This window comes from Malaclemys terrapin, chromosome 1 (genome assembly GCF_027887155.1).
Source record: "Malaclemys terrapin pileata isolate rMalTer1 chromosome 1, rMalTer1.hap1, whole genome shotgun sequence".
In the NCBI taxonomy this organism is placed as follows: domain Eukaryota; kingdom Metazoa; phylum Chordata; order Testudines; family Emydidae; genus Malaclemys; species Malaclemys terrapin.
This window is the reverse complement of record NC_071505.1, coordinates 232,054,805-232,070,540: the sequence shown is the minus strand read 5'-3', so window position 1 is coordinate 232,070,540 and position 15,736 is coordinate 232,054,805.

Below are 15,736 nucleotides of genomic sequence, written 5' to 3'. Positions count from 1 at the left end.
ATTTACTAGTAACACCAAGGAAAACATACAAGACAAAATACAGAACACTGCTTGCAGACTGTCGCTACAGGGCCTTATAAAGGCTCAGACCTCACAAAGAATCCTGGTATGCTGCTGTATCCTAACAGAATGATATCATTGTCTCTTGTTGTGATGTTCTTAAATTCACATATGATTGGTGTGAATGCAGAAAGAAGATCAAAGGCATCTCAGCCCTATCTTTTCTTGCTCCCTCTCGGAATTTCACCTCAGCTTTGCTTTGCAGAAGTCCAAAGGCAGCTTCAGTAGTTAATTTTAGTGTAGCAATTTTCTTTTTTAAGAAGAATGTCAAACCTTCTTTTTGAATGCTGCTTGTGGGATTAGTGATAAAAGACCAGGAAAAACATAAGTGCACTCTGGGACTAGCTTTCTGAAGAAGCTCTTGAGTTCTGAGTACCATGGTTACCAGGGAGACTGTGTCCAAGAAGACTTTTTTTCAGGTAGAACAATGGGTCATTTAAGTGCATCACAGTAATTAAGGCCCTTTACTTTCCAGCTTCTGTGATATGGGAATTTGTCTAAAGTCAATTTTGATTCCTCTACCCACCAGCACAGGTAGCAGTCAGCATGTGCAGCAGTGTTTGAATGTGTCCACAGCTTCCAGTTATACTGCACAATGAGTATTCCCCTTGTGGTGGGGTTGAAACTGCTAGAACACCCATCATTCACTCATGTGGAACGGGCTTTGTAAATTAGATCGAACACATGGCAGTATTGGATGGATGAGCTCAAACCCCCATTGCCAAATCCCACCGATGGATGGTGTCACTCAGACTTTCAGTACCACTGATCTTTTCTCTATTACTAAGAAAGGTCTTGAGCATTATGGGATAAACTGGTCAAAAGACAATGGAGAGATTTTTTTTTTTAAAATAACAAACCAATGGGTTACCTAGTCTTATAAATCTCATTTCCACTTAAAGTGAATAGTTCTTAGAATTACCAGATTTCTCTGTTCACATCTAGTAGAGCATAGACATGATCATGCCACGTTATCTTTATTAAATACCTATTTTCTGTTAAAACAATAACAATTATCACTAGAAAAAAATGAATATGAATAACATTTATTAATTACCATTTACCCCACCTCTCATCAGTACATATATATCCAGCCCTTTCTCTACTCCTCCAGACATTTCTGCAGGTCTTTGCAGAATCAAGGATGTTGGATTTACTTCCACAAAGAATAATCATGGAGAAATGCTACCTGTTTAAGTGCTCTTCAAACTTAAGACATGTTCGTTTCTCTAAGGCAAATCCTTGAATTGGGGTGGTGCAGAGACACATCTTCTGTAGCTCCAGGGAGCACAAGGAGTATAGTCATTGCACCAGTCCATAACAGGATGCAGCCTGGGCTTCCCTTCCCCAGCACCCAGCCAGTTCCATTCATTGGTTCAGAACTGGGGAGGGAAGCAATCTTCCTACTCCACTGTGACAGGTAGACTCACAATCCTTGCCTTCACTCAATGCAAGGATTTTAACTGTGCTTCACCCCTGCATAGGAGTGCCAGGAGTGGGGAAATTTGCTTGTGTCCTCTACTCCCCACCAACCTTCCATATTCATGAAGTGCTTGCAACAGTGTGTCCTTAGCTACAAGGCTGAATCATTCCTCTGAGATCAATCAGAGCAGGTCTGAGAGATTAGGCCAGGGATCGACAACCTTTGGCATGTGGCTCGTCAGGGAAATCTGCTGGCAGGCCGGGATGATTTGTTTACCTACAGCGTCCACAGGTTCGGCCGATTGCAGCTCCCACTGGTGGCGGTTTGCCGTTCCAGGCCAATGGGGGCTGCGGGAAGTTTGTCTCTCTCATAGGAACTGTCAAGTCCAGCTATGATTAGGTGCCAGAATTCTGATTTCATGGATCAGTATTTCAAAGCGACCTCAGTCCAGCCTCCATCATTTGCACACACAGCTAATGGAATTCATAACTACCAAACCCATTGCTTGGACACACAGCTGATGCACTTGGGAAGTTGTATGTGGCACACTTTGAGCCCTTGGGTGAAATCCTGCCTTCATTGTAATCAATGGCAAACATCCCATTGGCTTCCCAGGACACCGCCCCACAATTTTATTATGTGCACACACAATTGTTTTGTGCAAAGGTCACAAGAAAAAAATAAATTTAAACTCTACACCTAACCAATAAATCCATATTAGCCTATTTTTTGTCGATATGGTGCCTTGGATGAGGCCTGGAAAGGAAAAAAGATTTCAATTCCCCAAACTCCTAAACTGTCACATCTCCCTGACAGATTCTAACCTTACCCCCAATGGCTTCTTAAAGCAACTCTTCTCCTATCAGCCAATCATAGTAGCTACAGTACGCTCACACCATCAGGAAGAAGTAAGATCATGTGACTAGGCACAACTGACCACTGTAGCTCAGATTTCAAACACTAAGTTTTGAATACTTCCAGGGAACTGCTCACAATCACAGAGTGAACAAAATATTTAGACCATTATTGTAAATTCAAGAAAGTCACCACCTACATGCTGGTATTTCATGAGCATAATGGGCAAAAATGGTGATTTTGCCACTGGCTGATTGGGACCAGAAGGAGTACATAAACTATTAGCTCTGGTTTACTGGGTTGGCTGTGGACATGAGGTACTTCTGTATAGAAATGGAACTTATATGTTTTCCAGAAAAGTAGAAAATGAGTTTGCTTCCTAAGCCACTGTTACTTAGGCAGTAAATTAACAAAGTCCTATTATTTTAAAGCTGGGGCTTCTGCTGCAATATGGATCTACATAACTGATGTCAGCTACCTAAAGTTGATCAAATTTATATGCTGGTGATTTGAGATATGGAAGGTCTCTGCACACTAATCACTTGAGCTGTCAGTTGGAGATAGCATGATTAATTTTCCATGTACTAGGTCTCCTGCATCTGTGTGCATCTCCACGCATAAGAGATTTAAAAGCTCATTCTGACAGCAGGCTTCCGGTGTGTTTGTTTGTTTGGGGTTTTCTTCCTCCTCTTGGCACTTTGTAACTATTGTCAGTTTCTCTGAAACTTAATTCCTTTACAACTCTAAAGAAGTTGGAGAAACTGTTTCAAAATGAATAAATAAAAATGTGAAGATGGCGCAGCTAACAGTTGCTGATCCTCCTTGTGAGCAGAAGCAGGGATTTGGGATTACCACGCAATAGGGAGGATTAAGGTGCACAATTTCAATACCAGTTTCCTGATGTGTCTTTCATTCAGCAACACCAGACCTTGAAAAATGAGGTGTCACCTGCTGAATATAAAATGGGGGAAAGGGAGATGAATATCTCTGCCTGGCTCATGCTATTATATAAAAAAATATATGTGATTTGGAATAGCTAGATTGAAATGTGCCTGAAACCTTCTCAGCCATTTGAGGTTATTCAGAAATGAACAAGACCAGTCTGAGCCATAGGCAGTCACTTAGGCCGCTTCTGGGCTTCCCTCCAAAGCACTTCATACACACACACCACCTGAAAAGGGAAACTAACTTAAAAACTAGTAACTGGAGAGACTGATGGAGAAGGAAACTGAGTATCCTAGTCACTTCCCTTCTGCTGTGAGGGAAGAAACCATAATGCATTGCAGGTGCAGAAGAGGCACACTAAGCAGAGCCCAAGTCATTTTCCTTTTGTAGGGACATGGAAGGACTGCAGCCTGGAAAAGTGTAGGGGAAATACAAGGTGCAAAAATGAAGATAAAGGAAGGGGAGACATGGAAGCAGAGATGCAGACTGCCCCTTCCCATTGTGGGGTGAGTGTTTAATTGGACTGATTAGGAATGGCCACCCCTTGGGGTCCTGTTTGGATTGAGAGGAGATAGGGGGTGCTCTGGCTCCAGGGCCATTTTCCTTTGCTCTCCCCAAAAGAATGTGGGGTTCGTGTGGGGACTAAGCATGGGAAGAGTAGAGAAGAGCTCTTGCTACCCACTGGTCAATCTGAGGGGAGGAGAGAGAGAGCAGACTGGCTCCAGCACATCCTCCCTCTCCAGGGGGTTCAGCATTCTTGCTGCTGAAAGCTGTCCTGCCCATTCCGCTCTCCATGTGGGGTAGCTGTCAAGTATGAGTTTCCTGCCTTGAGGGGAGATCTAATCCTTTTGGAGTGAGCAAAGAGTTTCTCCCTCTGGGCAGGACTGGCAAGGTGTTCAGTAGTGTTCACCTTCTTCACAACATCCAGGAGATCTGGCACGTGGGATAATAATGATAAAAGAAAGAATAATTTTTTTTTTTAAAGGGAGAGGAAGTAATACACTATAGATAAATATTGCCACAACTTGCAGCCAGAGCAGGTCAGAAACCCAAGTGGGCATGGTGAATTCTATTCACCTGGGGGAGGAAGGATGGGGAGAAGAGGTCTTTAGCTTTCACAGATTGAACTCTCCTTCACTGGTACCTTCATCCCCTCTTGTCAGAGAACAGTGGTACAATTCAGCATTTGGCTGAATCAAGAAATGAGTAGCAGGGGGCTGGTAACAGCCAGCCCTCACACCTGGTTTGCATTATGTAAGGCCTTCCACCTCACTTTGGACCTAATAAATTCCTGGTAGTTTTCTGGAGAGGAGGATAGCCTCCCCCACTCCTCTGCTCCCTTTAATATTAAAGATCATAGAGTTGTGGCCTCAGACTTATAATCCATTCGCGGGCCTATGGCTTCATTCGAGGAATGGGGGTCCTGATCAAACAAGGACTGTGGAAGATTACTGGAATCATTTCCTCTGGCTGCCACAGCACCTCCTTTTGAGTCACCAATGCAACTAGAGTTGTTAGTAACCATGGTGGGGAACCAAACTCCATATGCACCTAAGGCATCAATACATCGCAAGGCCAATCCAAAGCCTTTTGAACTCAATGGAAAGACTCCTCTGGAATTCAGTGGGCCTGGGGTTAGGTACCCTCCAGCTCACTTTGGATAGATAAAGGGTGATCATCATTGGCAGATTCCATCACCAAACAGTGCAACTGCCATGTGAAGCAGAAAAGAATGCAGGGAAGGGAGCAATGGACTTGAGAAAGGAGAAAACTAGAAAGTGAAACAGCAGAATGAAAAACGTAACCGAAGCTGCTTGATGAAACAAGAACAAAAAATGACTACAGTAAAAGCTGTGTTATCTGGCATTTTGTCAACCGGAAAGCTCTAACAACTGGCATTTCTGGTATCTCCCAAATACAAATCTTCAATCTAGTAACCAGTATACTGCCCTGGAGGTTATGCAATTGCACATTCTGCACTCTACTTTTTTGCAAATGAGGCAGAAGACAAGTAAGCAAGCTGATATCAGGGATTTATTCAAAAAAGCAGTTTCCAGGCTGTGTCATAGGGTCATTACAGATTCAGTCCAATCTCCTACACCTTCTATGTCTAGAATGATAATTGATTTTGATAATGATGACCCTGAAGCACTGCAAGATCCTGAAGTGCCTTCTGACTCACCAAAGAAAGATTAAATTATGTTCAGTATAGTTTTAGTGTTAAGTGTATTTTTAGTGATCTGGGGGTACACCATGCACTGCCAATAGTGATATGTAGTGTCGTAAGATAACCTACTGTACAGAAAACTTTACCTGTAGACACCTGAGTGCTTCGAGAAACCATCCACTCTGCAGTGCAGTACTACTACTGGATTGGTGAGTACCTGTATATTATTTTATACTTTATTCATGTTATTAATTCTTTGAAAATTGGTATGCCATTGGCAAGTATAACTCTTAATTAACCGGAATTTTTGACTAACTGGCACCCCCGATTCCCCAAACGTGCCAGATAACAATGCTTTTACTGTATCTTCTTCTCTTCTACTAATACCCAAAGCCATCATCATCTGAGGTGCTCCTAACTCTAAACAACTGCTGGAATCCATCCCAGGCTCCCCAAGACAATCAGACAGCTTCACACAGCCTAGCAAAACACTGACAGAAACAGACAAAAAAAAACCAAACAGACACACACAATAAGGAAATGATAATTAGAGGTCTAATCCAAACCCATTGAAGTCAGTAGGAGTTTTTCCATTTGCTTAGTGGAACCTGGGATCAGGCCATAGGGGCACTTATTTGGAAGAAAAGCAGAAAAATATATTATTCTTATTAGAGCTAGTTGAAATGTTTGCATTTTTTCCATCACAAACAAAAGATGAAAAGATGATAGTTTTGCAAAAGATTTTTTTTTCAATTTTCTGCTTTTTTTTCCCCTGCTGAAGATTGAAAAATTTGGTAGGGAGGTTGTTTCTTAGGTTTTCAGTTTCTTTTCCCCTTCTTTCATCTCTTTCTCCCTCTTCTTCTCTATTTCAGTCACAAAATGGAAAAAAGACTTGTGTAAAAAAAAAAATCACATTTTCAAAATCTGTGTTCCAAATGAACACGTTCAATTTTTTTTCTGTACCTAGAAGCCACTCTGACGTGAAGGAGATGAAGGACAGATTGGAGAGAAGATGGCTGGAGGAGTTTTCTGGAGTTCTGTTATACACAAATATAGACATCACAAGATGCAATGCAGCTGAACATTCTTGGGAGGTGCAGAGTCTGATTAACTCAGAATGATTCACCCTGCTACAGTTCCTTCAACTGAAGACTGACTAGTACGGATGAGTGAACTCAGACAATGTCAGGTTTTGTCGGTTGCAGAAACTATTGAAGACATCTGGGAAAATTCATGGTTTTGTGAATCTCTCCCTCCGTCCCTCCCCAATAAATGAATCCCACCTTTTCAGGTGAGTTCATTTAGAAAAAGAAGGTAAGGAGGAGACAATTATCTAATTTGCTGGAAATTTTTTTTTATATCCTGTAATATTTTTCCCACTTTTAATTTCTCAATTAACTTCAATTAAGCTCTCTTTAGGCCTAAGAGCCCTTTGAGGGGGGTGGGGGGGGGGGAAGAAACAGCTTGTCAAGTGGGTTTTCCCGAGCTATCACAAAGCTTACTGCATTATTTCATAATCCTTATGTTACAGTGCTGAAGAAGAAAAAAAGTTGACTTTTTTAATATGGCTGTCTCAAGTCAAACTTGCTGTGGACACAATTATTTAGACATTAAAAATAGCTGCTAAGAAGCAATATTATTCCACTTTTTTCTGTGTCATGCCCGATATTATTTTCATCAAGGGTTCTTTCTAATATAAAAGAGAGCCTCTAGTTTATGGCATATTTTCTATCCTATAACACACCTTTTCCTGTGAACAGAACATTTAACTTTGTAATAATGCTGAAAGTTTCCTTCAATCACCCAGAAAAAGGAATGAGCTTCATATTAGATTTACCACAGATTTGATTTACAAGGTCAAAAATAGACATTTTTACAGCGGCAGTTCAGAGATAATGTTCCATATCAGCACACTATAATACGAAATGAAGAGAAAAAAATGAGAAACAAAAATGCCAGCACTGGCATAATCCGTTATCTGTTATATATAAAGGACTGGACAGGATATTTGGGTTTTTCTCTATTGGTAACATATATATTGTACAGTTTGTAGCACTAAAGACATTAAAAAACCCTGACGGTCATAAAACTTCTGTTCTGCCTGCAGCTGATGCTCCATTGTTCTCTCAGCGCTAGTCTACACTAAAAGCGCTACATTGGCAGAGCTGTGCCACTGCAGCTCATCTGATGAAGACGCTCTATGCTGATGGGAGAGAGCTCTTCCATCAGCATAATTACTCCACCTCTGGTAGCTGTGTCAGCAGAAAAGCGTCTCCCGCTGACATAGCGCTGTCCACACCAGCACTTAGGTCTGTGTAACTTGGGTCGCACGGGGGTGTGTGGCTTTTTCACACCCCTGAGTGCCGTACGTTATATCGATATAAGCAGTAGTGCAGACCTACCCTCAGAGAGGAATGTATTACCTCTTTATGTGTGAAAGAACAGCTGTTGTTTGCACATGGAAGTCTAGTAATGTCCGAGTTACTCCCCTGTGGAGTTTAGAAGGTGTTAATAATCTAAAGAGTATGCACAGATGTTATCTTTACAGTAATTACCATAACATTTCTTGATTGACTACACTATGCATTTTTTAAAAATTGAAACTGCAATCAAAGCAATCTATTTATTCATTTTCTTGGATTTTTTCCAATTTATAGACTGAAAAAGGTTCATCAAATGAATGCACAAATCAGAAAACAGACATAATGACTCATAGGGTTGCATTCTCTTTCCTAACTTTCTCTTTATTAGTTTTAATACTTACAAAATATGAACATTAGAATATACAATCCTAATGAAGGATTTTGCACATATTGTCACTAATAGGAGTTATTCACAATAGTTTCTGTTGTAAGAGTTTTTGCAATTTAAATAGATACAGTTGAAATTCTTTTGCTGATTTTCAATTACTTGTTCTTTGACACATCTACACCAATGTCTCATAACTTCATACATTAATCTTATAGCATTAGTAAAAGGGACAAACAATTGAAATGCATAAAAGTAAAGAAAAATATATGGAAATAACCTTATCTTGATGTTTCTTGTGCTGCTAGCCAATATACATGAACTATACTGTCTCAATGGAGATTTTTAGTGTTTTCATTTTTAAACTGAAAAATCTAAAATAATAAAGAGTTAATAAGTTTAATTGTCTTTAATTATCACTGTTCTTTAATTTTTTTTACTTTGAAGTACTGTAGCAGCCATTCTTTTGGAATGAAGTTATGATACATTAAGGAGCTGTCTCTGTTTTAACTACCGATTAAAGGTTGGAAAGCCAAACTAGAGTGCTATTTCCTTTTACCAATTCAAAACTTGATTGCTTATTTTACCATCTTATTACTATAAATAAAAAGACAGTTTTTAACACAAGACAAGGACTAATTCTTCAATCCTTCCTCATGCTGAGGAGTACTTACTTTTTCAGAGAGTAGTCCTACTGGAACAAATGGGACTACTTGAATGAATAAGAGATGCAAAATTGGGCCCCAAGAAAGTGCCAAATTTTATCCTGATTTATATAACTCCCAAATTCAAGGTGGCAATCCACTGACAAATTGCAATCAGTGGTTGCTGAGATCATATTTCACAGCTTCTTTTGTCCTCCACCTACCCCTTTTCCCCCTTTCAGAATTAAATTCAGGACACTTTCAGAAAAAAGCCAGGAGACAGAAAACAGTATTTATCCCTTCGTAATACCCTTCTGTTCTTTCCTAATCCCAAGGGCCCCTGTTGCTATTTAGCTCTTACCCTACCATCCCTCCTCCTGCCAGCAATTCACCCACAACCTCACTCCCAATTAACTCCATTCCCCGTGCATTAAATCCTAACCCTTGTGCACTTGACAAAACCCTTGAGAAGACAAGATTTTCTTGCTAAAACACATATACCCCTAACTGAACAGTTTACAGGCCAGTGGCTACTCCAAAGCCTATTGAAATTAATGGAAAGATTCCCATTAACTTAACTGAATTTTGGAAATGAGCAGACACCTTCAAGGCAGGCAATGGGGCCTAGTAAATGGCACCCTGGGCTGGGACTCAGAAGAGCTGTCCTAGCTTGGCCAGTGACCCTAGTTAATGCACTTTTCTGTGCCTCAGTTTCCATGTCCATAAAATGGGGATAATGAACTGACCTCCTTTGTAACGTATGTGGAATAGAAACCTTTGAAGTTGAGTGGATTTCAATAGTCTAAAATATTCCTAACAGTATCAAATCTAGTGCAGCTATGAGGAAAAACATGTGCTCTGTAGGAAGTGACTTTATTAATATCCCATGGGGCTATTTTTATTGAACTTGTCCTGTATATATGCACAGTTAATTACAACCTTAGAAAGTATCCATGTTTATATCCTGAACTGTATAATCATTGTACAAATTCCCCATGCAAGGTTTCTCATTCACACAACCCTAAAACAATCATACAGGATGTCTTCGATCTCAAAGTATAGTCAACTGCCGGCTCAGCGGCATAACTATAATCCATTTCAAGTGGGCATAAAAATCTAGGCTGCTCCTTTCACAAGTGAAAAACATACGTTACAAAAGAGGACTACCTTCATATGTTCACTCACTTGCTATTCCTAGTTTTCTGGATTTCTGTGTGCACCTGAAACAGAGACCGAATCAAGCAGATGTGGTGATCCTGACTCTGGCAAGCAGTTCTCCCCTGTCGCCAAAAGAAAATACTAGCAATTTTTCCAGTACCACCGTGCATAAAGCATTTTTTTTTCTGGGCCAGAGATGTGTCTGTATATCTCTCACTTCAGCAGTTATCAGTATATTAGTCTGATTCTTTAAATGAGATCAACAATATGAGAGAGAAGAAGGGTAACATACTAGAAACAGATGAATCTTTTCTGAGACATGACACCAAAGCTAATCAGCCTGATGGTGGAGTTTGAGGTACTGGGGAACTGTGCCTTTAAGGGCTGAGCTTCCCAGACAAAGAGTCTGGATGAGGTGCTGTGATGCTCCTGTTATGCACAGCCAAATGGAACTAGACAGAGAATAAAAAGGGTTTGTGGAAGCATTGTAAGCATGGAGTGATCGCCGAACCACACAGATGTATTTTATTTCATTCAAAGGAGCTCAGAAAAAGTATTTGCATTTGCTTTATTAAAGTAAAATACAATTGGATTAAGTCATCCAAGAGTCAGACATTTATTCAATGAGCCAGACCACCAGCAGCAAGGGGCTAGAAGAGCAGGACATTTCCATGAGTTTCCCCTTGCATTGTTTCCTACCAAGTAGCATTCTAGTGGGACTGAGCCACTGTATAGTTACAGAGAGAAAACCCTCCCAGCACTGTGAACTGTAGATAGACTTGGCAGGATTACATCTTTATTGATAAATGTCGGTAAACATCAATTTCACAGTACACACAAAAATTGAAGAAAAAAATGTCCATGGATAATCATCAAAATTTAAAGATAGGTGAAGTAAGACAAATGCTGCTTGAGAAGTAATTAGAGTTTGATTTAAGGCTATTTTCTTTGTATATTTTGACATGTGACATTGACAATTTGTTTTTTAATAGTTATAAAGCTTTAAGTTTTTGAATCTCAACATCTACTGTCATTAAATAATTATTGTCTGAACATGCACACCCATCATCTGACCACAACTGTGAAAATTTAAATCAAACAAACAAAAATGCTTAAAAATAAGCATCAATATTCTCCATTGAAATGATACAAAAATAGATATTGAATTCTGCCTTGGCTGATCATAGAGGAGAGACCCCTCCAGATCCATGGAGACAGAGCCATCCATGATGTTCTACTCTGCTAGCAGCTCTCCTTAGGCAGCATGGCTCTGTAGCAGGGAACCTGAACCTAGGGAACTGGGCAGTTCAGTATTGGCTATGAAGCTGACCCTGTGGTATTATATTCTGCTTCAAACAGCCTCTTATTTGTAGGGTTATCAGGGAATGGTGCAATGGGGAACAGCCAGTCTTCTCCCTCCCCTGCCTCACCAGTTCCACACTGAGTGGGACCCAAAGGGATTCAGGCAGGGGGAGAATGTTATGAAAGCAGCACTTCTCCCTTTTTATGAAGGCAGGAGAGAGCCACATATGGAAGGTCCCCTTCACATGAGGAAGACAACTTGATGATCCAGGCTGGTATTTCCGTTGTTTATTAAAGTCTCATTATTAAAAAGCATCACCACAATTTATTCATTTCCTTTCATATTTTAATTATAATGATCAGATTTCCATAGTCTTTAAAAAAGTATTATTGTGTGTATTTTACATGTCAGATTGCACTATAGCACATCTGGTTATTTTTTGAATATGAAAATGTGGTCAAACTACCCATCAGCACATGGATGGCTTTCCACATGTGAGTAGTTCTGAAGTCAAAGGGACTGCACAGGTACTTAACATTCTGCCTGTGCATAAAGTGGGGCCTGTGATTACAGCAAACTGTTAAATATTAAAGTAGATTAAACAGGAGAGAAATTAAATGTGTTCATTCCAATTGGAAAAAATGGACAAAGGTGATCCAACAAGTGATACACATTCAATCCCCATCTCCATGCTGAAATGTTTTGTTTAAATGTACCTTTATTGAAAAGAAATATATTTTCAAGACTAATGCCGAACATTGAAACAAATGCAGAAGGCCTGATTCTCCTCTCACTCATATTGTTTTTTTCCCCACTGTCAAAATCCTTTTGACTTCAGTAGAGATGATCCTGAATTACACCAGTATAAGAGAGAGAAAAATTACTCCCATAATCTTATACCTGTAACCTAGCCTCCCTACCAATTCCCTTCTGTTTTGTCTTCACTTCTCATGGCAATGATATCATTTAGACTGTATGCAGTTTGCAACCTTTCTCTTTTTAATCTCTGAAAAGCACTTAATACACTTTGGCTATTATGACTGGGAGTTTCAAAGGATCCTGTGGGAATCAGGTGCCCAATTTTAACTGAATTTCAGTGGGAGTTGGGCACCTTTGAAAGTTCCAGCCTATAAAAATAATAATAATGTGTTAACTGCAGGTCTTATCTTGCCCCTCCTGTCCATGTATAGAAGTTGCCTTTGTAACATGTCCTTCCTGTGCAGAAAGGGAGGGGTTAGTATTTCCCCCCTCCTCCAAAAATACACTTTCCCCAGAATCTGTATGTATATGCGCGCGTGTGTGTGTGTGTGAAGGAGGTAACTAGACCTCATTTTATTACAGTAACTGTCATACTGGAGTGGATAGTGTAATACAGAAATAAGGTGCATAAGGAAAATGCACTGAGTTAGTGTATTTTCTGCTCTACTTGTTTCAATGAATCAACATTCAGAGATATATTATTACAGCTTATCTGCTGAATAAAAGAAAACAATGGCATGATCTCTACTCCTTCCCTGCAAAGATTTCATATTCTGTGATCCTTAATCTAAATATCAGACTTCAGATGATAATTTACAATTTTAAGTTTCTTTTGTCTTCCCCTTATCTTATTCCCCTTTAGAACTTTACCTGTTTAGGTTCTGACTGAGTAAAACCACTTAAACACATTAACTTTAAGCAAATGAATAGCTCCATTGACTCTGATTCCTATTCCGCCTTACACATTTAAGCACATGCTTAATTTAAAATATATGATTAGCCTCAATTGGAAGGTTCCGCTGCTTAAAGTTGAGCATGTGCCTAAATGCTTTGAGGAATTGGAGCCTTAATTTCTCACAGTAAGCTTTGCCCACCCTTCTTAGTATTCCCACACCACCTCTCTCTTTTAATTCCCCAAACTAAGCTTTTCACTTACCCTCCCCCAGGTCACTGTCCCGCCTGCCTCCAGTTCTTGATCCCTGATCATGACTCACTTTAAGAAACACCATAAATCTGACCCTATTCTTAGTTTTCCCATTTGGCCTGTCACGCTTTGCACCAATTTCACTAGATGTGTTCAGCTCGGAGAAGCTAGAATGATTCCTACTTCTGTGACATTTCTGAGCTGCAGATCACTGCGGCTGACAGCAGAACTCAGCACTTGGGAGTAGTCAGGCTCAAAAGAAACACAAGAAAAAGGAAAGATGTATTCTATTTCCTAGATTCACTCCTTTTATAACACCTGATTCAGCCCCCATTGAAGTCAATGGGAGTCTTTCCACTGACTTCATTAGGAGTTGGATCAGTCCCAGAGTAGAGAGAATAGCTAGAGAGCCCTCTATTTCCTCAGCAATAATCCTCCTTCCCTTATAGGAATAAACTACTCAGCTTTCCGTCTCATTAGGGTGACCAGATAGCAAGTGTGAAAAATTGGGATGGGGGGAGGGGCAATAGGTTCCTATATAAGACGAAGCCCCTAATTTTGGGATGGTCCCAATAATATCAGGACACATAGTCACCCTAAGTCTCCTAGCGGATCTTTACAGGAACTGGAATACTGACTTGCAGAAAAAGCACCTAATCTTCCTTAAATGCTGCCCATAGGCCAAGAGCCATTTTATTTTTATACACCCAGTAATATCAATAATATAATTATCTTTTCAAAAGAATTCAATAGGTACTTGCATGCAATCTAAGCAGGAAAAAAGCACTGATGCAATACAGTTGGAAATAGATGGTAGCCTCAATAAAATGTATTGAATTAAAGAATGGTGCCTTTACCTCTTTGGAACCAGTTTAAAAAAATGAATACATTAAAGTCTTAACTGCTCAGGCTATATTTTAGTAAAGGCATGTGTCTCACCTAATCAGATCATATGTTCTACATTAAATATTAAATCTAATCCTAGAATTAAATTTACAATGGTGTGTGCTTTAGTGCTTTATGACTTCTTTGAGAATCATATATTTAGCTCAGTACTAACATACATGCTTCTATTGTAGCTTTCGGATATATTTGCATGACAGGAAGTGCATTATCAAATCAGGTTTATTAATAACAGGATTAGTATCTAAAGCTCCTCTCTCTGAGCTGACTGTACAATGCTTCACAATTCAGGGAAAGACAAGGATAGAATTTTCAGAGCACAAACTGCCATACTCCTTTGACCGACCCTAATGAAAAGATGTGCAAATCCACGTTAAAAGGGAGCTTTAGCTGTTCTTCAGAGAATAAGTCATCTGGCAGAAAAATGGCACAAAATTAGACTAATGTTTCCAGCAACAAAAATTATTTTCTTCCTTTCATTATTAGTCATTTTAACATCTCAGCTGAACATGAGAGTCACATTTCAGGAAAAAAATGAGATGATTGGTTCTTTTAGATTCATCATATTCTCTTTGACCTCATACCTAGCATGCTGCTTTATCCTCTGGCCATCTGTGTTCAAAAAGGGACTAAATGATTGATTTTAACAATCAGAACCACCTGATAGGTCAAATACATTGGCATTGTTTCAACCTATATGATCTTCCAGCCATATGGAAAAAGGCCTATAGCAAATTAGAAAAAGCACCACATTTGTGATCGTCTTCATTAACAAAGACAATTGGCGACAGAATATCAGAAACCTTGCGGAGGTGATGTTTTAACATGAGTATAATGTTAGCATGATTTTTTTAAAAAAAACAAACAAACACAAAGTATAGGTTAATGAGGAAATCCTTGTAGAAAAAAGAATCTAAAGAGGGCATTGAAAAAATACCAGTAACAACTTCTTTTGAATGATAGAATCATTAGAGTAAATGAGACATACATTTAAGCCCAAGTACACATAAAAATCCACACTCATTTCAGTAAATGATTGTCATTAAATGCCCTTTCCATTTTAAGGAACTCTTGTATCGTATAATTCTGACTAGAGAATTTTCCATGCTAACACTATGTCAATCCAATCAAACTACAGGAAGGCTACATTTTCAAACAATATCACCCATGGATTATGAATGGATTTTAAATCCAAAGACATCCTGATTTAGTAAAGCACTTAAGCATGTGCTTAACTTTATGCATGGGAGTAGTCTGATTCCAGATTACCATCGCTTGTCCAAATGAAGGATTTTCAAGCAAATCCATGTTTTCCCACTGACCCCAGCCCCAAAAAGCACTTGAACTCAGATCCAAAAAAGGTACTTAGGCAACTAACCCTGAGGGTACATTAGTCCCAATATTAGGCACCACTGAGATCCACAAAATTCCTGCTCAGCAGCCCCCTAACGCTGTAACCCCCTAAACTTTCTCTGTGCATAAGTATTTGTTATAAAAATGCCCTTAGCAGCTATCTTTGTACCACTAAGCTATAGGATATTCTGATGTGTGGCTGCCTCTACCTCTCCAATTGAAGTTATTACACTTTAAATAACTAAACATCAACTAGGTCACGGAACGACTCTAT